This window comes from Apodemus sylvaticus, chromosome 2 (assembly GCF_947179515.1).
Source record: "Apodemus sylvaticus chromosome 2, mApoSyl1.1, whole genome shotgun sequence".
Taxonomy (NCBI): domain Eukaryota; kingdom Metazoa; phylum Chordata; class Mammalia; order Rodentia; family Muridae; genus Apodemus; species Apodemus sylvaticus.
The window spans coordinates 169,405,224-169,432,598 of NC_067473.1; the positions used below are offsets into that span (position 1 = coordinate 169,405,224).

Here is a 27,375-nt window from a genome sequence, read left to right on the forward strand (position 1 = left end):
ATGGTGGAGCCATCTGTTGAGTCTTCAAGGCCTGGAGGCTCAGCAATATTAGAGAACCATGAGTTTGATTCATCAGCTGACATGCAGGTGCATGGTTTTGATGATGAGAAAGATTAGAAAAAGAAGAAATGTTGGAAGGAGAGTCAAGCTTCCGTTCTGAAATAGAGGATCTTACAATTGAATGTGACATGCCAATCCATGAGATTCTCAACCTCAATGTTTATGACTGCACACTTTGGTTACCTGAAGAAGATGAGAAGGAACAGCAGGAGGAGGATGTGAAGATGCTGCTGCTGATGATAATGATGATAAGAGTGGCTGTAGTGAGGAATATAAAGAAGAGCATATAATAGTTTCATGTGGTCAGGCAGATGAAACTTAGTCTTCCAATGAAGGTCTCTCACAATCTGTTACTACCCAAGATGTTCAGGAAATACACTTACATTTATGTAAATATTTTGGCACCAGTAGTGAAATAGAAGAAGAATCTGAAGAAGATGAAGATTATATTCGCTCAGATGACTGAAAAAAGGAAATTCTGTTGGGCTCCATGTTTCAAGCTGAGATACCAGTTGGCTTTTGTAGATTTAAAGAAAATGAAAAAGTCTATGACAATGATGATCAGCTTCCATGGGATCCAGAATATGTACCAGAAAATATAGTGATGGTCGTTCTTAAGGATACATCTAGAACAGGGAGTGAGAAAGGTGTAGAAGAAATTCCTAAAGGAGCTCATATGAAAGACTGTGAACAGGCTTTATATGATAGGTTAAATGCAGTTTTGATACAGAAGATAATACATGAAGTCAGTTTTGTTTTTGTAAACTTGTAGACATCAAGGATGTCTTTCCATATTTTTACCATGCCTTTTAAAAATACATTCTGTATTTTTCCAGATTCTTTACTGTATATGAAAGATTTTTATAGTATGTATGTCTTGACGGAGCTGTCCTTTCTTAATACAAAAAAGCTTGTATAATGTTCTTAACTTGTATAGTTGGTAAACTTTAAATGAGGAATCATACTCTGAGTCTTTAAGCTTACATTTTATTTTGCAAAGGTTTTTCAAATGAATTTTTAAATATCAGTATAGTTAACCTAGACATATTTCTTATCCAGGTGGTAAACTCATTCATAAAGAATTTTAAAATGTGTTAATTTCAAGCTTCTACTTACCACAAATAATTTGGGCCTTCTAAATTTCACCATGATATTCAGATTACAAATTGGTTCATATTGGCTATAATTTTATAAATTAATTTGGAAGAAAAAATTACCATCAGCTTAAGTGAGTAGAATTATCAAGCAAAATAAAATCCTGTTCAGTTACTATCATGTGGACTATAAGATTTCTCATCATTTCTATTAAGACAACAGAAATGGAAGGGCACAAGATGATGCCATATTGCAACTACCAAGGAGTAACTATTGACAACAGCAATATTAATTTTCATAAAAAAGTAATGATTTTAAGAATTTTCATATTTTTCCAGTTGTAATCCAATTTGTCAAATTTGATACTATTGGTTCAAAATGAAACACATTATATATATATATATATAAACAACTTCAGCATTCTGGCTGTATATAAAATTGACTCAATCAAGTCAATAACTTTCCAGAACAGGCTGAGAATGAAATTAGGGAAATGACAGCTTGCACAATAGTCATAAAAATTTAAAAAATCATGGTGTAACTATAACCAAGCTAATGAAAATCTGTACGGTCCAAATTTCTAAAAAAGAAAGAAAATGATGATCTCAGAAGATGGAATGTTTTCCCAGGTTCATCAATTACAACATTAATATAATACAAATGTCCATCTTGCAAAATAGAAACTATAGATTCAGTGAAATGCCCATTAAAATCCCAAAGAAATTCTTGGTAGAGTTAGAAAGTTCAATTTGCAAATTCATTTGGAATAACAAAAAATACTGGAGAGCAAAAGCTATCCTCAACAATAAAAGAACTTCTGGGGAATTAACTATTCTCCAGCTGTATTATACAACAATAGTGATAAAAAGAGAAGGAATATTTTCAGGAGCAAACCAGTCTCAACAAAGGAATAAGTAACATTAAATGTCACATTCTGGAGCTTTCTGATGGTCTTGAAAAGCAACTATCTATGTAAAGTAATTTGGACTGTTGTACCTTAACTACTCTCAGCTATTTTTAATTAAAATCTTGAAAACCCACTAACAATAAACTCAGAGCTATGAATTTGCTAATTGGTCCTAAACACACAGGTTAAAACACCTCAGTTCAAATTAAAATAGAGTTATAGAAGTACTGGGTCTAATCATTGTACTTACAAAAATTTGAATCAATACAAGAAATTTACACCAATGAAACCCTTTATTTTGCATCAAAATAAATTATGTAATATTTAAAAAATATGACTTAGTAACAATTAAGAAGATTTCTATCAATAGGGACTACAGCTATGCAATCAAATCTAACTATTCCTCCTGGTTCCAATTATGACCAATTCTGCATTGCCTAGAAAGACAACCTTTAATAGCAACCCCATTCCCTAATATCTGGGAAATGGAACTACAAATCTTTATAAATTCTTCAAACTGAATATGGGCATTGAAATAGTTTTGAAGGGTGGGAGTTGAGGTAAAATGGAGGAGTTGGCTGACCTTAAGAAGGCCACACCAGCATTTGTATTAGTCTCTTATGTCTGTGCCCTCACTGGATATTTATGAAAAACCAAGAAATCAGGAGTTTAAACAGGTCAGTTCATCATGTCTTATGAGGAGATTCGCCAAGACTCTATATTCTGTAATATATAAATCTCAAAATAATTTTTTTTATCATCAAGATAAATTTTTAGTTTGATTCTTTGGAATCTAGTTTTCAGGACATTTTCCTCTATCAAATCTGATGCATATAAATATGGAAGTAATAAATCCCTTAATTACCTTTTCCAAAAACACAAAGACAAACCCTTTTCACAAATTAGCATATCCTTGAGCAGGAAAACTGGAAAACATTCATGTTTACCTCTCTCCCAGAGGAATAATAGGAACACAAAACACAGCATCACATCCATTTTGAAAATTAAAACAATCTAAAGCAAATGAAGTAACTAGAATACTGTGTTGCTTATACAAGGCCTTTTCTACCCTGCCAAGCAGTAAAACTCACTCAAGATTTCAGTGGAGCCCATGTAAGCAGAATATGAGTTTCCTGTGACTGGCTAAATAGTCTATATAGTCTGTCCATTTTGCTCTCTTCCCAGAGCCACAGATAAATTTTGTTTGTTTGTTTCATAATATATTTTAACATTATTTTTATTTTATGTGTTTAAGTGTTTGCCTTCATATACGTCTCTTTACCCTGTATCTACCTGGTGCCTGCAGAGGTCAGAAGCGGGCATCAGATCCCCTGAAAGTAAGTTACAGGTGGGTGGGAGCCGGGAGTCAAGCCTAGGTCCTGAGGAAGAGCAGTCAGTGCTCTTAACCATTGAGCCATCTCTCCAGCTCCTCCGTAGCATTTTTCTACACGTCTTTTGTGTTTTTGCAAAACTGAAATAATCACTGATTGATTGATCATAGTTTTGAAAAGTCTCACACACCTACTTATGCATCTGCTACTAATGATTCGTAAGTAATCAGACTGGAAAAGTTGAGGGAAAAAAATGACGTGTTTGCCATACATGTGGCTAGCAGTATTAGTACACATTTTCTTTCGATATATTTTATTAATATTGGTATATCTGTCTGTTGAACTCTCTATCTGAAGCCACAAACATAGATAATTCATACCTGTTCAAACAGGCAATGATTATCATTGTGCTCTCTACTGTGGAGTCAGTGACTAATATTCCCTATTCTAGTTCAAATTCAAATAATCCAGAACAAATGAATTAAATTAAATTAATGTGTGTGCCTATATTTAGACCATTCTTGTTTGCCAGGAGGATATAAAATCCAGAATTCCCATTAAACTAAAAGAAAAATGTCCATCTTGCTAAAAGCAATCTACAGAATCAGTGCAATCAGCATTAAATCCCAATAAAATTCTTCATAGAGTTAGAAAGAAAAATTTGCCAGGATGGAAATTAGTTTCCTCAATAATAAAAGAACATGTGTGGGAATCAGAAACCCCTAGCTGAATTACAGAGCATTAGTAATATAACCTGTGTAATATTTTTACTGAGATAGGCAGGTAGATCTATAGAATAGAATTGAAGTCCCCCCAAAATAACCCACATACCTATACTCACTTGATATTTGACAAAGGAGTCAAAAGCACCCAGTGGAAAGAAGGTATCATTTTCAACAAATGGTGGTGGTTCAATTGGAAGTCATCATTAGAAGAATGAAAAGCCATCCGGTCTTATCTTCAAGTAGGAAGCTCAAGCCCAAGTCGATCAAGGACCGCTACATAAAAGCACATTCACAGAAAGTAGTACAACAGAAAGTGGGGAAGAGCCTCAAACACGAGGTCACACAAGAAAATTTCATGAACAGAACACCCGTGGCTTATTTCCTAAGTTCAAAAATAGAGAAATGAGACTTCATAAACTTGCAAATTATCTGTAAGGCAAAAGACACTGCCAATAGAACAAAATGACAAGCAAGAGATTCAGAAAATATGCTTACAAATCTTACATCCTATTGAAGGCTAATATCCTACATACACAAAGAACTCAAGAAGTTAGATTCCAAAGAATCAGTGAACTCTATTAAAAACGGGTACAGATATAAATAAAGAATTTTCAACTGTGAAATATCCAATGGCTCTGAAACACATATAGAAATTTTCAACATCGGAGAAAGACAAATCAAAATAACCCTGAGATTCCACTTCACCCCAGTGAGATTGGCCAAGAGCAAAAACTCAAGGGATATCATGTGCTGGCAAGAATGTGGTGAAAGAGGAACACTCTGCCATTGTTGTAGGTATTGCAAGTTGTTATAACCACTCAGGAAATCAGTCTGGTTGTTTCTCAAAAAAAAATTGTACATAATATTACCTGAAGATCCAGCTACCAGACTCCTGCACATATATAGCCAGAAGGTGCTCCAACACATTATAAGGACACATGCTCCACTTTTAATCATCATGGAAATACAAAGCATACTTATTTATAAAAGCCAGAAGCAAGATAGAATGCAGGTATCCTTCAACAGAGGACCTGATAGAGGAAAATGTAGTAAATTAAAACAATGGAGTACTAATAAGCTTTTAAAAGCAATGAGTTTTTGAAATTGGTTGGCAAATATCTAGAACTAGAAAATATCCTGACTGAGGTAACCCCATAGCAAATGATGACACATGGTATGCACTGACTGATAAGTATATGTTAGTCCAAAGCTCGACAAACTCAAGATAGAATTCACAGAACACATGAAGCTCAAGAACAAGGAAGGCGAGTAGATTCTTGTGTCATTCTTAGAAGGGGAATCAAAACACTTGGGATATTCAGAGACAATGTCTGGAGCAGAGACTCCAGTAAAATCCAACTAAAGACTGCCAAACCTGGATATTCATCTCATACAGCAAACCCTGACATTATTGTGGATGCCAAGAAGTGCTTCCTGACAGGACACTGTTATAGTTGTCTCCTGATAGGCTCTGCCAGAGCCTGACAAATACAGAGCACATTCTCACAGCCAACCATACGAATGAGCATGAGACTTCCAGTGGAGGAGTTAGAAACAGGATTGAAGAAACTGAAGTGATTTCTATCTCTTAGGAAGAACAACAATATAAACCAACCAGACACCCTACAGCTCCCAGTGACTAAATCATCAAACAAAGAGTTCACATGGAGGAACTAATGGTTAAAGCAACATATGTATCAGAGGATGGACTTGCTTGGCATCAGTGGGAGGAGGGGCCCTTGGTGCAGTGGAAGCTCCATTCCAGAGTGTAGGGGGAATGCCTGGTTGGGGAGTCGGGAGTGGAGAACATCCTCATCAAAGCAGGGCTTGGGGGTTATGACAGAGGATCTCTGGTGGAATGGGATTGGGAAATGGAATAACGTTTAATATACATAAAGAAAATATTCAGTAAAAAAGAAAATAAAAATAAAAAAACCAAAAAATTTTAACTACAAAAACAATAAAATGAAATAAAAAATTACCAAGACTGGCATCTCTCCTCTTTTTCCTGGAGGCAGATGCATGAGGTCTTTGTAGAGTTTTTCATGATGGGTAAGTAAATATAGAGGAGTTAATAATAATACTCTAAACAAAAACAAATAGTTCTTCTGAAAAATTATATATAGAGACCACAATTATTCAAACTAACACGGAACCCAAAGACTCTTGAGTGCTCAAAAACCAGTGCTCTGAAACTTTAACCATTTTCTCCATAAAAATTTTTCATGAAATAAAGTTAACATTATAGGACTTGTATATATACAAACTAAAATTAGAAAAGATAAGAAAAATTCTGCATAAAAAAATCAATAATATTTCTAGGAAGGGATGCTATGGTATATTTGTTTTGTGATTCAAAAATAAGTGTGATTTTCTTCTAAATAAAATTAATAATTATTCAACAATTTGGAGTAGTAAATTACAGTACCTAAAACGATATAATAAGCCATATATATTTAGAAAGAAAGATGGGGATTTTTCTAGAGTATTTCAGTAGAGGCAGAAATAATTTAATCCCTTTGATTTCCACATCAGGAGAGGTGAGACTATAAGATGATGCTACTATGATGAAGAAAAAAAGAAGCATGCTAATACACAAATTACATGAGTATGAAACGTTGTAAGATTTCAGTGGATTTACTCATCAGTTAAAATGGTGATTTGTAACAATAGAATATATTGCACATGAAAATATGCTGGCTAATAAAGAAAAATACTTTATGGAATTATGCTATTTTACAAAAGCAAGCCAACCTACATATTTGGAAATTAGAATGCTATATTTAATTCAAACAGTGTCTTATGCTTTTTTCCTAAATAACATCCTTAAGTGTATAATTAAACATTCCCAAAATTGATGTATTTATAGATTTTAAAATACTATAAATTCATAGGTTTGCCTTTGATAATTTATAACTTCATTATTGCTTCATGGTGACCTATGATTTTGTAGATCAAGTTTTTAAAAGCGTATTTTAATATATGCGTAGAAGTGTTTGATTGATATTGGGTGTTAGCATTTCTTGAATGCATTTCTATTAAAGACTGGAAAAGGAAACTAAACATTCTGAAGCTATAGTTGCACGCAATTGTGTGCAGCAGTGTGAATGATGGGAAACAGACCTGTTTCCTCTGCAAGAATAGCAAGTGTTCCTAACCATCTTCAAAACCATAGTTCAATGGGTAATTAACCTTCAGTTCCCTTCAACATATTCCTGAAATAACGTCATAATTCAGTATTGTTAGACTCAAATATGTATTGAAAACTTGCTCTAAACTTTTGGAATATCACAGGAATTTTTCTCCATGTACAAAACTAATAAATAAATTATGCTGTTTGTGATGTTCAATTTAGAGAATTAAAAACCTATGTTTATGTAATATGTATGTTATATACAGTATACATGTACATATATGTAATTTTAATATACAAACTGAATTTCTCTTAGAAGATAATCAACTGTGTGTACACTGGCAGCTGGTTAGTGGATATACATAGTTCAAAAGGCAGAGGATTTGTTGATTTATGGTCCTAGGTCCTCATAAACTGTGTCTAATATATTCAAGTAAGAGACTAAATCACATGCATACATAGAGATGGAGTGAGAAACGGTTTACTTGTAATAGCATTCGTATAACAAAGTTAAACTATGATCACATTATTTGAGATGTAAGCTATGGCAAGGCCTTCATTGTCTTCATACATATTTTCTGAAAGAAATAAACATGAAAGGAAATTAGGGCACTAGTTTGAATTCTCAAGTTCTGTGATGGGTCATCACAAGGAGAGAAAAACCAGAGGGATATAAACCCCTCTTACCTTTTATTAAGAACTCATTAATTATCACAGTTGTTTTCACTTATTTCTCAATCATCATCATAATTATGTCGCCGTCCCTTTATAAAATTTTCACATGATCCACATATTGATGATATCAAATCTTAATTCTTGGTGCTTAGATCTAACAGTTAAGTTCTAAGACCATAGAATTTCTAGCCACTGTCTCCGTGGACAATAAAACGATGGGAAGGATTTGAAATTGGTTATTTTATTTAATTATATTTCAAATGTATCTTTTACTTTCCAGGTTTTCCCACCAAAATCCCATCTTCCTGACCACTGTTACTTTGAGGGAGCTCACCCAAGCACACTCCCACTTCCAACTTACCAACCTGAACTCCCCTTACCTGGGACATAGTGCCTTCAAAGAACCAAGGCCCTCACCAACCATTGATGTTAAATAAGGCCATCATTTGCTGCACATACTTAGATACTCATGGGTCCCTCCTTGTATAGTATTTGGTTCTTGGTTTATTCTGTGGGAGCTTTGTATCTGTTTATTTGATAATGTTTTTCCTACAGGGATTCAAACCTTTCAGCTTCTTCAGGCCTTCCCCTAACTGTTTCAACGGAGTCCTATGCTCAATCCAATAGCTGCCTACAAGAACCCAAATCTGTATTAGTCATAGTCCTCTGTTATCTCTCAGCATGAAGAAATATTAGGAACCTTTTCAGCAAGATCTTCTTGGTGTCAGCAATAGTGTCTGTGTTTGGTGGCTCCATATGTTATGTATCCCCAGGTGGGCCAGTCACGGGATAGCCTTTCCATTAGTCTCTGTTCCACTCTTGGTCCCTGCATTTTCTTTAGAAATAACAAATATGGGTTAAAATTCTTGACATGACTTGTTGGGCCCATCACTCAATGAGAGGATGAGCTTAAACTCTCTGTATGCTTTCTACAGGTTCTCCCTCCTTTTTATTGTGTATTTCAGCTTATGCCATCCTTACTGCATCCTACACATCTCTTGATTTCCAGTCATCTGGGACTTTCTGATGGCTACCCCTAGTTCTACACCATAAAATGATACACACATCTGAAATTAATAGAACAGAAAGTGGGAAAGGGCCTCAACCACACTGACACAGTGGAAATTTTTCGTGAACAGAATACCAATAGCACAGGTTCCAAGTTCACCTATAGACAAATGGGATTTCATAAAATTGAAAACTGTTTTTAAGGCAAAGGACACTATCATCAGGAAAAAACTGCCACCAACAAATAATCCCTTATCTGATAGAGGGCTAATATCCAATATATACAAAGAACTCAAGAAATTAGACTCCAAGAACCAAATAAACCTATTAAAACGGAGTAGAGTTCTAAAAGAAGAATTCTCAAGTGAGGAATCTCAATTGGCTGAGAAGCATTTAAAAAATGTTCAACATTCTAAGTTATCAGGGAAATGCATAAATATCCTGAGATTCCACCTCATCCAAGTTAGAATGGCTAAGATCAAAATCTCTGGTGGCAGCAGAGGCTGGCAAGGATGTGGAGAAAAAGGTAAACTCCTCCATTGGTGATGGTATTAGAAGCTGGTACATGTACTCTGGATATCAGTCAGGTGTTTCCTTAGAAAATTGGACATGTTATGCCCTGAGTTTATAGCTATATGACTCCTGAGCATATATCCTAAAGATGATGCAACATATAACCTGGACACATGAAAAAGAGTATTTGTAGAATCCTTCTTTATAATAGCCAGAAGCTGCAAAGAATCCAGATATCCTTCAACAGAGGAAAAGATACAGAAATTGTGGTACATTTACACAATGAACTAAATACTCAGCTATTAAAACATAACTGCATGAAATTCACAGGCAAAATAGTAGAACTAGAAAATATCATTCTGTGTAATATAACCCAATCACAAAAGAACAAACAAACTTGGTATGTGTACTGGCTGATTTTGTGTGTCAACTTGACATGGGCAGGAGTTATCACAGAGAAAGGAGCTTCAGCTGGGGAATTACCTCCATGAGATCCAGCTTTGGGGCATTTTCTCAATAAGTGATCAAGTGGGGAGGGACCCTTGTGGGTAGTGCCATCCCTGGGCTGGTATTCTTGGGTTCTATAAGAGAGCAGGCTGAGCAAGTCAGGGGAAGCAAGCCAGTAAGAAACATCCCTCCATGGCCTTTGCATCATCTCCTGCTTCCTGACCTGCTTGAGTTCCAGTCCTGACTTCCTTTAGTGATGAACTGCAATGTGGAAGTGTAAGCTCAATAAACCCTTTCCTCCCCAACTTGCTTCTTGGTCATGATGTTTGTGCAGGAATAGAAACCCTGACTAAGACAAATTGGTACCAGCATAGTGGGGTATTCCTGTGACAACCTGACCATGTTTTGGGGAGGATCATGGAAGGACATTGGAACTTTGAGCTAGAAAAGCCATTAGAATATTAAGAGCTCTATAAAAAGTTCTGTAGGAGCTTGGAAGACAATGTTATGAACAGGGAAAAAGATGGAGGCCTGGCTTGTGAAATTTAGAGGGAAGATTAAAGACTCTTACATTGGCCATGTTTTGATTGTGAAGATTCTTTGGTTTTAGTTAGCTGGGGCTGAAGAATCAGCTGTGAGTAACAAGATGCCAGAACCACTAAAGCAAACCTTTGTGTTACTGGGCCTATTGATGCTGGTTAGCTGGAGCTAAGAAATTAGCGGTGATTAAGAAGAGACCAGCATCACTGAGATGAAATCTTCTTGGAAGTGTTTTCTGAGAGCACAGAGAGTGTGTTCCAGAGATAGCCAGAGTTGTATTTTGTGCTGTGTCTGGACTTGGTACTGTGTAAGAAGTGTAAGCTCAAGAAACCTTTTCCTCCCCAACTTGCTTCTTGGTCATGATGTTTGTGCAGGAATAGAAACACTGATGAAGACAGTATGTATATCTTGATAGCAGGATATTTGCTCAAAAGCTCAGAATACCTAAGGTAAAATTCATAGACTACATGAATCTCAAGAAGAAGGAATATAAAAGTGTTGCTCCTCTTAGAGAGGGCAACAAAATACTCTAAGGAGAAAATACAGAAAGGAAGATTGGAGCACAGACTAAAGGAAAGTCATCCATTGAATGCCTCACCTGGGCATCCAACCCAAATAAACTCACCAAACACAGGCACCAATGTAAATCCAAAGAAGTACATGCTGACATGAGCCTAATACAGCAGTCTTCTGAGATGCTCTGCCAGACCATGACATATACAGAGGTGGATGCTGGCAGTCAACCATTGAAGTGATCACATGGTTCCCCAATGGAAGAGTTAGAGACGCTGACTCTAGGAGTCTGAGGAGCTGAAGGGGTTTGCAATCCCATAGGAGGAACAACAATATCAACCAACCAGAGACCTCAGAATTTAAACCTCTAACCCAGGAGTGCACATGTAGAGACCCATGGCTCCAGTCATATATGTAGCATAGAATGGTGTTGTTGGGCCTAAATTCATGAGGAGGTCCTTGGTTCCGTGAAGGCTCGATGCCATGGTATAAGAGAATGGGAGGGCAGAAAGGGTGGGTACACCCTCATAGAATCTGGAGGAGGGGGGATAGAATAGATATTTTCTGGGGGAGAAATCAAGAAAGAGGACACTCTGAAATGTAAATAAGTAAAAACCCTAACAAAAATATGTATATATATATATATATGGATGTGGGTGTGTTTGTGTATAAATAAAGCATACATGATCAGTTTTTAAAAAATATCTTTAGAATGAGATTGCTGTATGTATTATTATTATATGCATACTAAAAAAAAGAACAACAACAAAAAAAACACTTCCCCTTTAGTAGACTGGGCATTAATTTTTCTGAAAGCAGATTGTGTCTCCTCTGGCTTTTTAAGAATGTCATTAAATAAGCATATTTTTTGTTGATTCAAAAATATATTAAATATATTTTAGTTCATCACCTTTAAAATACTCTTAAATATTTGTCTCACATACATTACAGTCAAAAATATCAAGATGGCCTTCACGTAAGTGGTTATGTTAGCTGTATTTCTCTAGTATTGGGTTGACAGAGGATGCAGTACTCTCTTTAGCACAACTAGAAAATAAAATGAAGTATCCACCTTGAGTCCAAGATGGTTGCATGATTATGATGAGCAGTGTTAACCTTAACACTGGTGAATGTTTAATTTTAATGAAACAAAAATATCCTTGCAAAACAAAGAGGCAATATTGACACACACAAGATTGATGTAGGCACAAGACAGACAGAGAAAGACAGAGAGTGTACAAGAGATTGAAAAATAATTATTTTGTATAACAACATTTCCTGAAATTCATATATAAGTAGATTCCATGTATCCCTACACTAAATAATGTTTTTTACACTACAAATATATCTTTGGTCTAGTAATTGCTGATTGGGAAATATGGGATAAGCAGAGATAAATATGAGAACAAGAACATGTGCATAGAAACATTAAAATAGTCAGGTTAGACACAATGGAAACTGTGTGAGAAACACAGAGATATCAAAGATCCTAATGCTTAAAGACTCAACAATTTGTTATCAATTCTTTAATGGTCAAAGCAGTTGGAGAGAACCTAAGAAGTGCTGACATTATCACCAGTTATATGAGAGAGGGGGGGATGAGGGAGGGAGGGAGAGACAGAGATTGGGAGTGGGAGAGGAAAAGGGAGAGAGAGAGAAAGAGAGAGAGAGAGAGAGAGAGAGAGAGAGAGAGAGAGAGAGAGAGAGAGAGAGAGGGAGAGAGAGAGAGAGAGAGAGATTGGGAGTGGGAGAGGGAAAGGGAAAGGGAGAGGTACACAGAGATGGAGACATAGAGACAGAGAGAAAGGAAAACAAGACAGACAGAGAGTGACAGACAGAGAGACAGGGAGAGACAGATAGACAGAGACACTGAGAGGGACAGGGACAGTGATATAGACAGAAAGAAAAAAGGAGAGAGAGAGAGAGAGAGAGAGAGAGAGAGAGAGAGAGAGAGGGAGAGAGAGAGAGAGAGAGAGAGAGAGAGAGAGAGAGAGAGCAAAAGAGACTATATGTATCTTCTAAGCATGGCTGTAGGGTCTGTGATGGAGTATATGACTGGTTGATCAATTTCACAGGAATATTTCTATTCATGTGTATAACCTAAGCCTCATGAAAAACATGGGAATTGCCATTTTTTATCTGATTTCCATGATTTCTTTCAGCCCCAAAGAACCTGGCAGCTTGGAATAATTTTTTACTCCATTAACCAAATTGAAACAAAGGGAATTTGAATTGTAAAAGGATATCTCAAAGAGCTGACATGCGTATCACTGGTTTGATTCCTTCCTGATTATTACTGAAAGAGATCACATGTCATTATTCCAGATGAGAGTCTTATAACCATATTTGACTTCTAACATGGGCAAATAACTTGAGATCATGTTGAAAGATTCAAGATTGTTACTCAAAGACATTTTATATTTCCCTTCTGGCTTTCTTGAAGCACTGCCTCATGATGGTGAACAGACAATGCAGCAACATTCTCTCAAAGGCCTTGTTTTGACAAAATAGGGGTGCATTGAAGTTATACAGTCATCACGCTTACTTTTCTTTGTATGTAGCAATTTCTCAGTTAGGGGGAGCTACCGCCACAGTCACAAACCTTCCAGGTGCCAGTAGGCCATGTTGCTCTGGAATAACTTTGTCAATTCACCTTTTTTCAGAGAAACTCACTTAATTTGTACCACATGAAATTATTCACCCTCTATTCAATACTGTGTTTTTATAATTAGGGCAACACAAAGGAACCTTCAAGGAAATGTTTTCCAATTTGAGGACTAGACTTTCTCAAGAGCTAAAATAGATAAAAGAAATGTGTTTGATCTTGAATATTCTTTATGGATGAAGTCAGTCGATGAATTAAGCCCACTCGAACACAGTTCCCAGGAATGTGTTACTACTGCCTTCTGAAACTTCTTAGTTGCTCTTGAATTGATGACATTGACATAGCTCAGCAGAACCCATCATATTGAAGATTATTTTTCAAAGTTGGCTCAAAGGACAGGGAGGAGAAGAACATTTGAGGAGTACAAAGATAGTACAATTACAAGATTCTTGAGATTTACAAGCAGAGGACACATAGATTTTCTATTGTTTTTTGGCCCTTATGAGAATTCAGCCTTCTTCACTGCAAGCAGACCTACATCCACTCACTTGGCTTCAGGAAACAGAACATTCGTTGTTAAAATCCAAGGTCTTCTGCGTCTTGTGTGCTGGTGTCAGCATAAGTGAAGTTGATAGTGATAATATTGAGTTGCATTTGTATAAGTAAAGAACATACAGAAATGACTTAAAACCAGCCCCTTTGTACAAAATCTCCATATATTTAAACAATAGATTTAACCACAGAAATAGAGAACAAATTGGCCTAAGGGAAAAAAATACTGAAGGATAAACAAACAGAAAACTATGAAGCTAGGAAGTGTTGGTGCACCAATTCAAACCTATGTGCTGGATTTGTAATCTCCAAATCTCTTGGTCTATAACACACTTAGTGAGTGATCCTCAATTAATATGTTATCTGTAAATATTACACATTGATAGATGCCCCAATGCAATAATTTATTAACTAGGTTGTTTTCCTTAGATGGTCTGATAGGGATTAATCTATGAGAGATTTGCCCACATCTGCAACATCTAAGAGAATTCCTTTAAGGAACATTCCTGCTCTTAATAAGCTTTCCTGTTGTTATTAAACATATATAATAATCACTAGTTTTTAGCCCACATCTTTTGAACAGATTTCTGTAGCTCTACAAAAATGTTCTGTGTACAAGTTATGCTATATTGAGAAATGGATGACTTCTTGAACCTAATTATAAAAATATATGTATTCCAAAAATATATCAATAATTATTAATCTCTTTTATGTTGGGACTCCTAATAGGTCCTTTTCTAATTGTCAAAATTGTAATTAGAATCATGCCATCCCCCATGTGTCGCAAATCAATTGCTCTTCAAAAGTAACTAGAAGTTCTCCTACTCAGATCACATTCCCAATGTTGTAAATCAATTATCTAAAGGTCATAAAAAAGGAACTATGGATTTATTATACGTGATAGGACAGAAGAAAGATGTAATATTGACTGGTCTTATCTATACAAAATTCCACTAATAACTTAGTTATGGTTTTCAACCGTCAATTAGCCTGTGGAAGAGTGCTAGGTGATGGATATTTAGCTACATAATTACTGCTGATTGTTATGCATATCAACATTCTCTATTTTAAACATCTATTTCAATTTATGATTTGATTTTTGTGTGAACTGGTGATGAACGTTTTAACCTGTGATCATGCATTCTCAAAGATTTTTAAGTACTAAATACAAACAGATGAAAAAAGTCAGATTAATTTTTCCTTTCCCTCCTCATAGGATCTTTCTGCACTTCCCCTTAGATAACTTTCTTAGGAAACTGTTTAGAACTTAGTAATAAAGCCTATAAATTACTTCCCAAAATGTCCCCTTTCCCCCTGTGATTTCTACCTAGTGGGTCAAAAGTTAAGAGTCATGAAGTACAAATGCTATTTAATCAATCTTTCCTTGTGTATGAAGAGGTGCTAAGTGTCCTTAACTGCAGTTTCTGGCCTCAGAAGATCACAGACTGCATAATAGATATAGTGGCATGGTAACTTAGACTTGCTAAGTAAATTCTGTATTATTATACCGCAACCCTAATAATCTTATAAGACAAACTGTTAATTCTATACCTCATAAGATAAAGTCTTCCCTTCTTGTGATGTTCTTGCCCCTCACCTGTCTCAAGAGGAACCAACAATAAAGAAAATCCCACTGGGGCTGGCCCCAAGCATCATAGATTCCACAGCTTTTAATATGTGAAAATAAAATATTTTTGGATGCATGATAGCTATTGTATCTAAATTCTAATCAAAGTTGAAGCATAAGGGATTCATTATGCATAATTTACGTAGTACTTTGGCCAAGATTACTCCTGTCTTTACTGAGAACTTTTGAATGATAATGTTTGCTCTTAGGTCTTTCATCATCTTTGTCCAAGTTGATATTTTTCTTTATGATGCATTAATCTTATTCGTGCTTTTCTGGCAATGAAGAAGGTCAGGCAAATGTCACAAGAAGGGTGATATTTAGGAGAATTAACATGGAGCATAGATGATTTTTTTCCCCAAGATCTTACGTCCATTCCCACTCACAGGTTCCCATGGCCTCCCTCTGCTCCTCTCTTGTCTGAAGGTTAGGTCTGCATGTGGGTGACTCTTATGCTGGTACTATCTCCATTTGGCAGCTGTTCTCAAACTGTGAAATACAACCCATTTCTGGGTTAAATATCTTTTTTATATTGCAACCCCAAGACCATTACAAGCCACTGACATTTATATTAGTATACATAACAGTAGCAAAATTATAATTATGGAGTAGCAACAAAAACATTTTAAGGTGTCTCATGAACATGAAAAACTATATTGAATTATAAAGAATTAGGATGCAAGATAGCAATGTCATAGAGTGTCCTTGCAGTTGAAGAGAGTTTTGGTAATAATATGAAAGAAATTTCTGGGCCACATAGGTATATCCTACATCCCAAAATAATGAGAAATTCTGAGATTTTCATATATTTAGGGAGAGTTGCCAAATCACACCACATCCCCTTTCAAAGCCAAACTGCTTATAAACACAAAACAGAGCAGAACATGTAAGAAAAAAAACAGCAAATAATCACTACAGAGAATACATTCCAAAATCTTGGCACATGTAATTATATGAAGATGCTCAAAATATAGAGCAAGGCATTACGTATTAGGAAAAAATACCTGCAAGGTTGAGGCAAGGTGTGTGGTTGGGTCATAGCCTTAGAACGTCATGAGAGTGTGAAAAATATTGGCCTTGAAGCTAATTGGAGTACAGCAACTAGTTATCGAGAAAGAGGGACCAAAATATATCAAAGAGGAGGCCATTGATCTTGAATATACTTGTTTACTTAGCATAATCTGTTGTTATCAGATACCAGCAGCTGTTGTGTCAGTTATGTTATTGCCAGGAACATTTTTTGATTTTGCTCAGACCTCAGTTTTAGTGCAGTACCAATCAAAGGTCAAGAGAAGTTACGATGGTATCATACAAATGAAGTCACATATACTCTGCAACCTCAGTTTTTTCCACTTTCATATGTGTTTTCTGGAAGTAATCATAAGAGTTCATGATTTAGCAGTACCAGCTCAATCAGCACAAAAATACTGTATGGATACAACAGCATTAAAATTAGTTAGAGTGGGGAGAATATCAACAGTGGAATCACTTCTAAGCAGAGACATCCAGGTCTCAAACTCAGCTCTCCTCAGCAGGAGAGACACATACTGACACCAGGAGATATTCTTGTCTGTGGCTATTACAGAACAGACGACAGACACACAACCATGGCACAACTAGCTCAGTAATTATAGCTCATCCTACTTCACTGGGTATGGAATTCTATTTTTACTTTCCAAACAAGTCAGTCAACCATAGTCCATGCAATTAGCAAGAAGCTTCAGTACACCACCAAAATCTTGCTGGTCTATTTCTCTCTATGGAACCAGATAATAGAGCTCAACTACAAAATTGCAGGTAGACCTATACACATATTTTCTTAGAAAAGAATCCTTTATCACATGTCCTTTCATGTGTTTGCTTTATCAGAATATCCTAGATGCTGTGCCTGCATCAGTGACACATTTTTCAGAACAACTCTCCCTTACTCAGTGACCTGTGACAACTTCAGGAAAACATTCCTAAATGTCTTCACGCATGAAAATAGCATCCAACACAAATGACTCACCATGAATCCTTAAGTTTCTAAGTTAAAAGAAAGTGAAATATGTTAAATATACATGTATATACAAAATATACATGTTATTTGGATAACAGGAAAACAGGTAGTGGTTTGGAAGTCACATAGTTCTGTGCATTCTACTGAAAATTATTAGGCAACTGAGAGCAAAGTTAGTGGATATGGTAGACAATGAATGTGTTATAAATCATTAGAGAAGGCTCACTCATCCACAACAGAGATATTAGGGAATGAGTATATCATTTGCAAGGGGTTATGCAGCCACATTAACTGAAAACAGAATCATGAGTAATTGCTAGAAAAAGTAGTTAGAAAAAATGAGTATGCTTAATAATATTTATAATTTTGAAAATCAGTGAATGAAAGATCATTAGGAGAAAATGATAGAAATGTATGATGGAAAATATTTTAGCTTTTTGATCATGGATATCACAGAAAATTCTTAAATCCCTAGGTCTCAGGCAGTATTTATGTGTATTTATGTTAGGAAGCTCAGCTCACACCAGAGTATTTGAAGAAAATGAACATCTCTGTATTTCTCTGACAATGCTAAATGCATTCTCCTCATACAGCCCAAAACACCTTTATACATAGAGCCAAGGGACTTTATACTTTCTGAAGGGGATACAAACCCATTTATCATGAAGCCATCTTACAAGATGCAGGAAATGGAAGTAGACTAAATGTGCATTCACTACTGAATGAGTAATGAACATATGGTGCATACTCAAAATATAAAACTATTGAGAACTTAAGAAAGAAGAATATGAAATTTACAATAAAGAATTAATACTGATGAAACTAAAACTGAGTGAAATAACCCATCCCAGGGAATAAAAACCCATATTTACTGTCTAAAGGTATTCATGGCTTTAAAATGATTGGTGTATTTAAGTTGTAATAGGTACAGAGAGCAGGAAGAAGGAAAGGATATATGTTGGATAGGACATGTCAGTCAGCTAAAAAGAGGATATATATAAAAAATAAAATTGCGGGCAATGTATATTTTTTATTTATTACTTGAAGCAGTCATGACATATTTATTTGTGATCATTTTCCTGACAATTCCATTACAGTCCTTATCTTCAGTTCTTCAACATGTCCCTTTCCAAACATAATTTCTTCAGATTATTATAATTTTATATACCAGTAACTCTATATCATGTTGTCTGTCCTAGTGGATGTGAATCAATCCAGTGGACAATAGACAACTTACCAGCAGCCACACTTGTCAAGAAAACTAATACTTCCACAAACAAATTGCCATCCACTACCAATAGGCATTTAGGTAAGGATCGATCATCAGTATCCTATCCCTGTCAATTTAGATTGGTTTATTTGTGTCTGAGTTTTCTGAAGCTAACCTCTACATTTATACTGGATACTGACAGATTTTAGGCAAGGGTGATTTATTGCTTTTAATTGTACATAAGCTAGTAAGCTCCTCAGGATCCAATTCATAGTTCAGCACAGATTGTCACCTGAGAAAGCGCTCCGATGAAACTCAGATCTGTGTAAAAATATAACAGAAAATTGTGAACCTCAGGAAGCATCTTATAGGGAAGAATGAATTTCACAGAGGTGGAAATATAATAAAGACTGTGTTCATTAAGGAGATATGGTTCAATATTACTTATATGAGATAAAGGAAGCTCTAATTTTGAATTAGGCATTAAATACACCCTTATGTCTACTATATTTCCTGCATCAGCTGTGCTGTTGAGGTAACAAATAATATTTTTGTTTAATGATATACTAACATCTTTCACACATTGTTGAAACTGAAAAGGTCAGTGAAATATCCTGAACAGAGTGATAATTGGAAGAATCAACATATATGTTGCCATTTTCAAAAAGTCAAGAAAAGGTTGGAATTGTCAGGCATGTGAAAAGTCAGTACAACCTAGCACAAGGCATGACTCATGACTATGGTGCTTTTCTGTGACAACCTGGAAAGGATAACTTATCTTCATGCTCCCTTGCTATGTAGTTTTTATGAAAGTTACAGCTCATGGCCTGTTGACAAATAGAGACTACATTCTGGTCTAAGAAAATTGGGCTTCTCATAAATTCAACAAAAGCAGGAAAAACAGCTTCTTTTTAGGATAACCAAAGTTTATTGGTGAACTTCAATTAAAATACCTTTAGAGTACAGGTCTAAATACCGCATATATATTACCATGAGAGTAGCTATTATTTATGGGACACATAGAATGTAGTATATGCTGTCCATCGATGAGTGAACTTTTCTGCTTTATTCTCTACAATCAGGTGGAAAAGAATTGAGTGACATTCACAGGTATAGCACAGAACCTAGTGAATAACAATACACATGGGTCACACATCTGGGTTTTTCTCTTATGTAACTCCTTCTAAACTACCTCTATGGTAGCATGACAAAAAATGCCACATACACTCAACTAAACCAAGGGAACACAGAAAAATTTCTACAAATATTCTGAGTTAAGAGTTGTTAAAAATAATTCTTTGAAGAGAAGAATGAGAAAGAAATGTTGAAAAATAACAATAGAGGCAAGATAATTTAAGTAAGGAATATTAGGCACATAAGAATACCTTTTGAAAAAAAATATGGTGAAAATGTTTTTAATAAAAATAGACAAAAATATTGGAACATAAAATGTAAACAATTCCAGCCTCATTTTGAATATGCATAATGTGAAGATAAAGAAGCATGGTTGGAAACAGGAATGAAGGCAATATTTTAAATGTAAATAAAGAATATATCTAATAAAAAATTTAGCACTTTCAAAAAAAAGTAAACTATCATAACAGCATTCATTTGCCCCTTGGAGGAGAACATAAAATTTTTCTCCATGCTCAGCTCCATAATTCTATCCATAAGCAAATTAAATAGAACAATTTAAAAAGTGGAGCTGTTTATGGACTTTTGAAATGTAAAATGCTCAAAAAAACACATCACCAAATTACAGATTCAGGACCCAGGTGAACCTCATATGTGTTGTGAGGTCACTTTTGCTGAGATTTTAGTGATTTAATAGGTCTCTTGTTTCACTAGACAATGCTGTTGTTATTTGGCTATACGAAGAAAATAGTGGGCACTGTTATTCATTCTTAGAAGGTTAGTGATTCCAAATGTCTTGCTATAATTGAAATGTTTATATCAATAGCTTCAACTCCATCAGTATTACTTAACTCTAGAATATATAAGGAAACAAAAAAATGATAGTGTTAAGATATACTGATCAGAGTAATTGGCCACATTCCATTTGGAATAAAATCATCACTGACATTTATATTTATTAATATATATATATATATATATGTATATATATATACATATATATATATATATATTTGTATACACACATACATACTATTGCTACCACAATGAATAGTGACGCAGAGATAATGTCAGCAAATAGAAAAAGTATTTCATATATTAATAGTCATTATCGTCACTATCTAGGATAGTCTTTTACACAAGGTTTTCTTCTAAATTATTCTTATTTTTGTACCATTAAAATAGGGACACTGGCAGCTTTTTCTTACATCTTCCTGATTGGCAAAAAGCCCAGGTTGGAGTAAAGGATGCACGATTTCCTGCTTTGAGAGGTATGAAATAGCATAGTGTGGAATTCAATGGTGACATTCTTCTGATCATCCTTATAAAAGCACTGTCTTTTTCTTTCAGCACAGACTTGGGAGAAACATCAGAACCTCTACCAAGATGCTGGTGGTCCTGTTCACAGTGCTCCTGTTGGCCCTGAGCTCTGCTCAGGAACCTGGTGAAGGTACGTTAATATGTGTGTGCATGTTATGACTCTCTTTAAAGCACAGGAGACAACACTTCAGGGGAGGAGAGAAATGGAACCCAGGACAGGTAATGAGAGATGAATGAGACCACCCAATGCTTTATAAAAATAGAGAGTCTCAGATTTGAAGGCACTGTTGTAGTAAAACTAAACTGCATATGCCAGTAGCCTTGCTTTACTGTTGATCAAGGGAAGACTACAGAAAAACAGATATGAGAGCCATTTGAATGATGACAACTCAAGTAATAACCCTGAAACTGTAATACAGGAAAATAATAACATCTTACCGTTTTTCATTTTTCCACACTGTTTCAACATTCCAATGCATTATGAGTGTATTTTTATCCTTTACTCAAATGCATAACCTTATGAATTTTATTTGCAAAGACTAAAATTTAGACGATAGAAAATTTGAAAGAGATAAATAATTTAAATCACACAGAGATAGAAATGTAGATAGACCTAAAGACAGACAGACAGACAGACAGTCAGACAGACAGACAGACAGTCAGACAGACAGACAGACAGATAGATAGATAGATGGCTTAATCATTGTAGGCAGCAAGATTCTAACTAAAATAGAGACAACCAAAAGGATAATGTTATGTGTAACTTAGCCGTTGCCCCTCATTGATATAGTCACCAGAGATACTGTAAATGAATGCTACCTGGTCATTTTCCTAACAGTTAAAATTCCCCCAGGAAATCACAGATTGTAGCTAAAGTCACTTGCCACCTCTCGGATTGTAGTTGCATGTGTGAACTCACCTTGAGTCTATCATTTGCTTTGCTATACAGTGGCCATCCATCAAAACTCTATTTGGTATAAAGCAAATACCAAGACTCTTTAATCTCCTTATGTGTCTTTAGGAAGGGGAAAGTTTTATAACTCTATACTGTATTAAGATTTCTCTTTTTACTACTTAGGGAATGTAGGTTTCACAGATTTAAAGACAGAAATGATCCAACTTTGATAATAAGGAACAGTAAATGGATAGACAACAAATTACAATAAGCCAGAAGTTTAAATTCCTGACAATAAGAAATTTACCTTTTCTAAAACAGAGGAATAGTGATGGGAGATAAAATTTAGATGAAGTTCCCTAATTTGAAACTTCTAAGGAAACAAGATTTTTTCATTGTCATCTTCCAACTCCTTGTTGAATCTATTTCAGTTGATTTCAGCAGTAAAAGCACAGAAGTAATTGTTAGTGACTCTTTTCTTTGTGACTCTATACTGAGAGAATTATATTGAGTCCATCAAATACAAACTGTGATGAATTTATTAAGTGAGAACTATGTAGGCTATGATTTTTAGACTCTTCTTCCACAGATAATATTTCTCCATATGATGCCAATTTTCTGAGCAAACTGCATGGATTTTACCATGAAACTTAATGATTTGACCTCAGTTCATTAAAAGACCACTTTCCCTAAACTCTAAGAAGTAAGAGAACTTCCACATATGAACTGATTTATCTCTTTTAATTAGTCCAAGGAAACTGTTCCTGAATAATCTGCATTAGGTCATCAAAGGCCATGGTTTAACAGGAGCTTTCATTGAAACTATAAAAGGTTACTATCTAGAAATGTGGAAGTGTCTTTGGCATAAAGGAGAACAAAGGTGAGTACAACTAAACTCATCTATTATTTGCTTTTATGACTCAGAACTCCAGAACCAAAACCAGAGGCCTCGTCCATCAGGATTCCAGCCAAGACCCCCTGCTAATGGGAACCAGCAGGGCCAACCCCCACAAGGAGGTCCACAGCAGAGACCTCCTCAAGGCCCACCTCCACAAGGAGGCCAGCAGCAGGGATCTCCTCAAGGACAACCCCAAGAAGGAGCCCCACAGCAGAAACCTCCTCAAGGCTCACCCCACAAAGGGGGCCCACAGCAGAAACCTCCTCAAGGCCCACCCCACAAAGGAGGCCCACAGCAGAAACCTCCTCAAGGCCCACCCCCTCAGGGAAGCCCACAGCAGAAACCTCCACAAGGCTCATCCCAACAAGGAGGCCCACAGCAGAAACCTCCTCAAGGCCCACCCCAACAAGGAGGCCCACAGCAGAAACCTCCTCAAGGCCCACCCTCACAAGGAGGCCCACAGGAGAGACCTCCTCAAGGCCCACCCCCACAAGAAGGTGAGGAGCAGGAATCATCTGAAGAACAACTCCAACAAGAAAGTCAACAGCAGAGACCTGCTCAAGGCCAAAGACCACAAGGAGGTCCTCAGCAAAGACCCCCTCAGCCAGGAAACTCACAAGGCCGACCACAAGGTCCCCAATCTGGCAGACCCCAGGGACCTCAGTAAACCAGAATTCTGTGACAGGTATGATTCATATTTATCCCCTGGTAGGTAGCAGGGGAAAAATCTACTCCATAATTTATGTGTCAGAAATTAGCCAAACTAAATGTGTAGTGATATCCTTGTCGTAGACCCAATATCAAATATTATGACTGAGATTTCTTTTTCTGCTCTGTAATATGAATACATTAGTTTTTCTGTTTTTTTTTTTTTTCAGAAATTGAGTAAGAAGTTGATTTCCCTCACAATGTGCTTCCACTGCCATGAGGGAGCACAACCGGAGCTTCAATACAATAATAAAATATTCAGCATTCAACTTTGATTACTGTCTTTCTTTCTGCGTGTCCTTCCATCTGCAATTTCAGCGCTGAAAATAATCTAAGGTCATCAATATTTTTTCATTGTTTCTTCCTGTAATATATTTAAAAATTTATAAAAGCTAAGGCAGGAGAATATGGTTATGGATACCTTGTAGGATTTATAGATACTTTCTCTAGATGGTTTGAGACTTTCCCCAATAAGCAGGAAACAGCTGCCAGGGTTAGAAGAAATTTCCCGAGTTTCAGAGTGAACAAGGTAATTGGATCAGACAATGGTTCTGCTATTGTTTCTAAGATAAGTCAGAAATTGACAGAGATATTTGGGACTAATTAGAAACATTATTGCATGTACTGTCCCCAGGACTCAAGACAGGAAGAGAAAACAAACAAACCCTATGAGAGGCCTTAACTAAATTGACCTTAGAGACTGGCTCAGGCTGGGTGGTACCTCTCCTCTTGTTTCTGAACAGCCCCTGCCGTTTTAACCTGACCCCCCCCCCCAGAGATCCTCTTTGATACCCCAACTTCTTTGGCATACACTGGGCCCTTCCAGGAGGTATCCCACAACATGAAATTTGGCTCAAACTGTCTGCCTTAAATGTTCCAGGCATGCCAAAAACTCCTCACTGCTTCCAGACAGGTGACTGGATCTGCATAAGAAGGCATCAGGAGCAGTTACTGAAACCCTGATGAATAAAGCCCTCACCAACATCACCAGACCACAGACACTGACATTAATGATGGGATAGCTCTCCTACCATTTATGATCTTCAGGCCTTTGTTCTCTAGGCTCAAGGTACTCGAGTGGGTGAGGTGGTGAGCAAAGAAGCAGCTTCTAGAGGTCTACTCAGGTGAAGGAGACTTGCAAGTCCCACATTGCTTCCAGGTTGGAGATTCAGTCTACATTAGATGCCACCACGAAGGAAACCTTGAGACTCAGAGGAAAGACAATTATCTTGTACTCTTGGCCACCCTGCTTTCAGTTTGATCAGACCCTTAGTAATTTTCTCCTCTTGCTTACATTGGGGCCTTGCATAATTAATAGGGTTACTGCTTTTGTTGGAGAGCGAGCGAGTGCAGTCCAGATCATGGTACTTACACAAAAGTACAAGGGCCTTCTGAGCCTAGAGGAAACTGACCTTTAGTCCTCCGTTCTAAGATTAGAAATATTAACAAGAGAAAAAATGGAGAATGAAAGGATAAAAAAATAGAGCCTAACTCACTAATGACCCAGGTCTTTGTTAGAAACTATATGAAAGGTCACATACCTTGAGCCCACTCTTTGTTAGGAACTAAGCAAAAGGGTCTTGAGTAAGTGATCCTGGCCCCATAAGGCAACAGGAAATGAGCTAACTACCTGTGGCTATGGAACACCGAGAAAATTTGAAACTGATTGGCCAACAGAATGTGGGCTTGGATAATCCAAACTGATTGGCCTAAAAACTATGGAGTGGTAGAAATCAATTGGCTCGCTCTACACAGGTTCTCAATGATAAGGAATGATTGGTTTGTGATTCACTGGCATTGTTACAAACCCATAAAAGCTGTCCCGATTCTGCACTTGGTATTCCACAGTCCTCTACCCCTATGCAGTGTATGACTGTGGACCCCAGAGCCTCTGGAATAAAAATCCTCTATCTATTGCATCAAGACCTTTTCTCATGAGTACTTTGGGTGTCACCTTCTGAGGAGTGGGACACTGGGGTGCCCTTGGATTTTTCGGGTCTTACACTAAGCCTCTTTTTTTATGAAAGCACAGTTCAGTTATGTGAAGAAGAGGAGGAGGAATAGAAGGAGGAGGAGGAATGTGAAGGTGATGATAAGGTTGAAAATGATGATAAGAATGACTGTAGTGGGGGAATATAAAGAAGAGAATATAAAGCGTTCATGTGGTCAGGAGGATGAAACTCAGTCTTCCAATGAAGATCTCTCACAATCTGTTAATATACAAGATGTTCAGGAAATCCACGAAGGTTGATGTAAATATTTTGATACCAGTAGTGAAATAAAAAAACAATATGAAGAAGATGAAAATTATATTCCTTCAGAAGATTGAAAAAGGAAATCATGGTGGGCTCCATGCTTCAAGCTGAGATTCCAGTTGGTGTTTGGAGATTCGAAAAAAATGAAAAAGTCTATGAAAATGATGATCAGCTTCTCTAGGATCCAGAATATTTACCAGAAAATAAAGTGATTGTTTTTTTTTTTTAAGGATGGATCTAGAACAGGGGACAAGAAAGGTCTAGAAGCAATCCCTGAAGGATCTCATATAAAATAGGAATTAATGTGTGGACAGAGGAAGAATGCAGAAAATATTAGCAAGGGCTGAAGCCTATGGAAAATATTTTCACCTGATTCAGGCTAATAAAGTCTGAAGAAGATCAGTCAGTGAATATGTAGCATTCATATGGAAAAAAATCTGGGCACTATGATTTCTTTGCTCAGCAAACAAGGTTTGGAAAAATTAATATAATCTTCATTCTGGTGTAATGGATTACATGGATTAACTTTTGGATGAAAGTGAAAGTGTTGCTTCTGGCCAAGCACTATCCCCTCCCCCAACTGTCTCAAGTAGTAGTAACAGCCAGTCAGAGAAAGAAGATGGAACTATCAGTAATAGTAATCTTTTGGACCAGGAGAAATACTGAACAAAGTAAATGAAAAGTTGAAGGCTTACTCATTAATGGACCAACAGGTAGAACTAAGAAACCACTTCTTACAGAAATGGACACTAATGGTTATGAAGCAATTAATCTGAACACTGATCCAAAACTTGCCCATATTACTGCAAGAAATGAAAATGATTTGGGTGAAAAAGAATGAGAGACCTGCTAAACAGTCATGGATAAACAGCAGTGGGAAAGTCCAGGCTCCTCTAAGTTTTCCCAGGAAGAAGTCTCACATGGGAAGTTTCAGGAAAAGAAAATACAAATGACTAACTCTTAGGTCTATTTCACTTTCTTTACAGTAAAATCTGGCTTGACTGCAGTTTTTAGGGATGGGTTTCAGTTTTCAGCTTTTATAATGCTGATTTCCTTGAAGCAATTGGTTAACTCTTAAAATTTAAATTAAGATCTAACTTTAAGAAATGTGACTCATAATTCTATCTTTTACAAGTTATTTTACTTCAAATTTTTAAAGTCTTCTTTATGGATATAAAAACATTGGTAAATTTGAATGATCCAGACATAACTATACTTTCTCCTT

The 27,375-nt window shown here is 36.3% G+C and overlaps 1 pseudogene; it reads left to right on the top strand.

Annotated features, from left to right (window-relative positions):
* LOC127678145 (mesoderm induction early response protein 1-like) lies at positions 1-27,114 on the top strand (annotated as a pseudogene).
* The last annotated feature ends 261 nt before the right edge of the window (positions 27,115-27,375 follow it).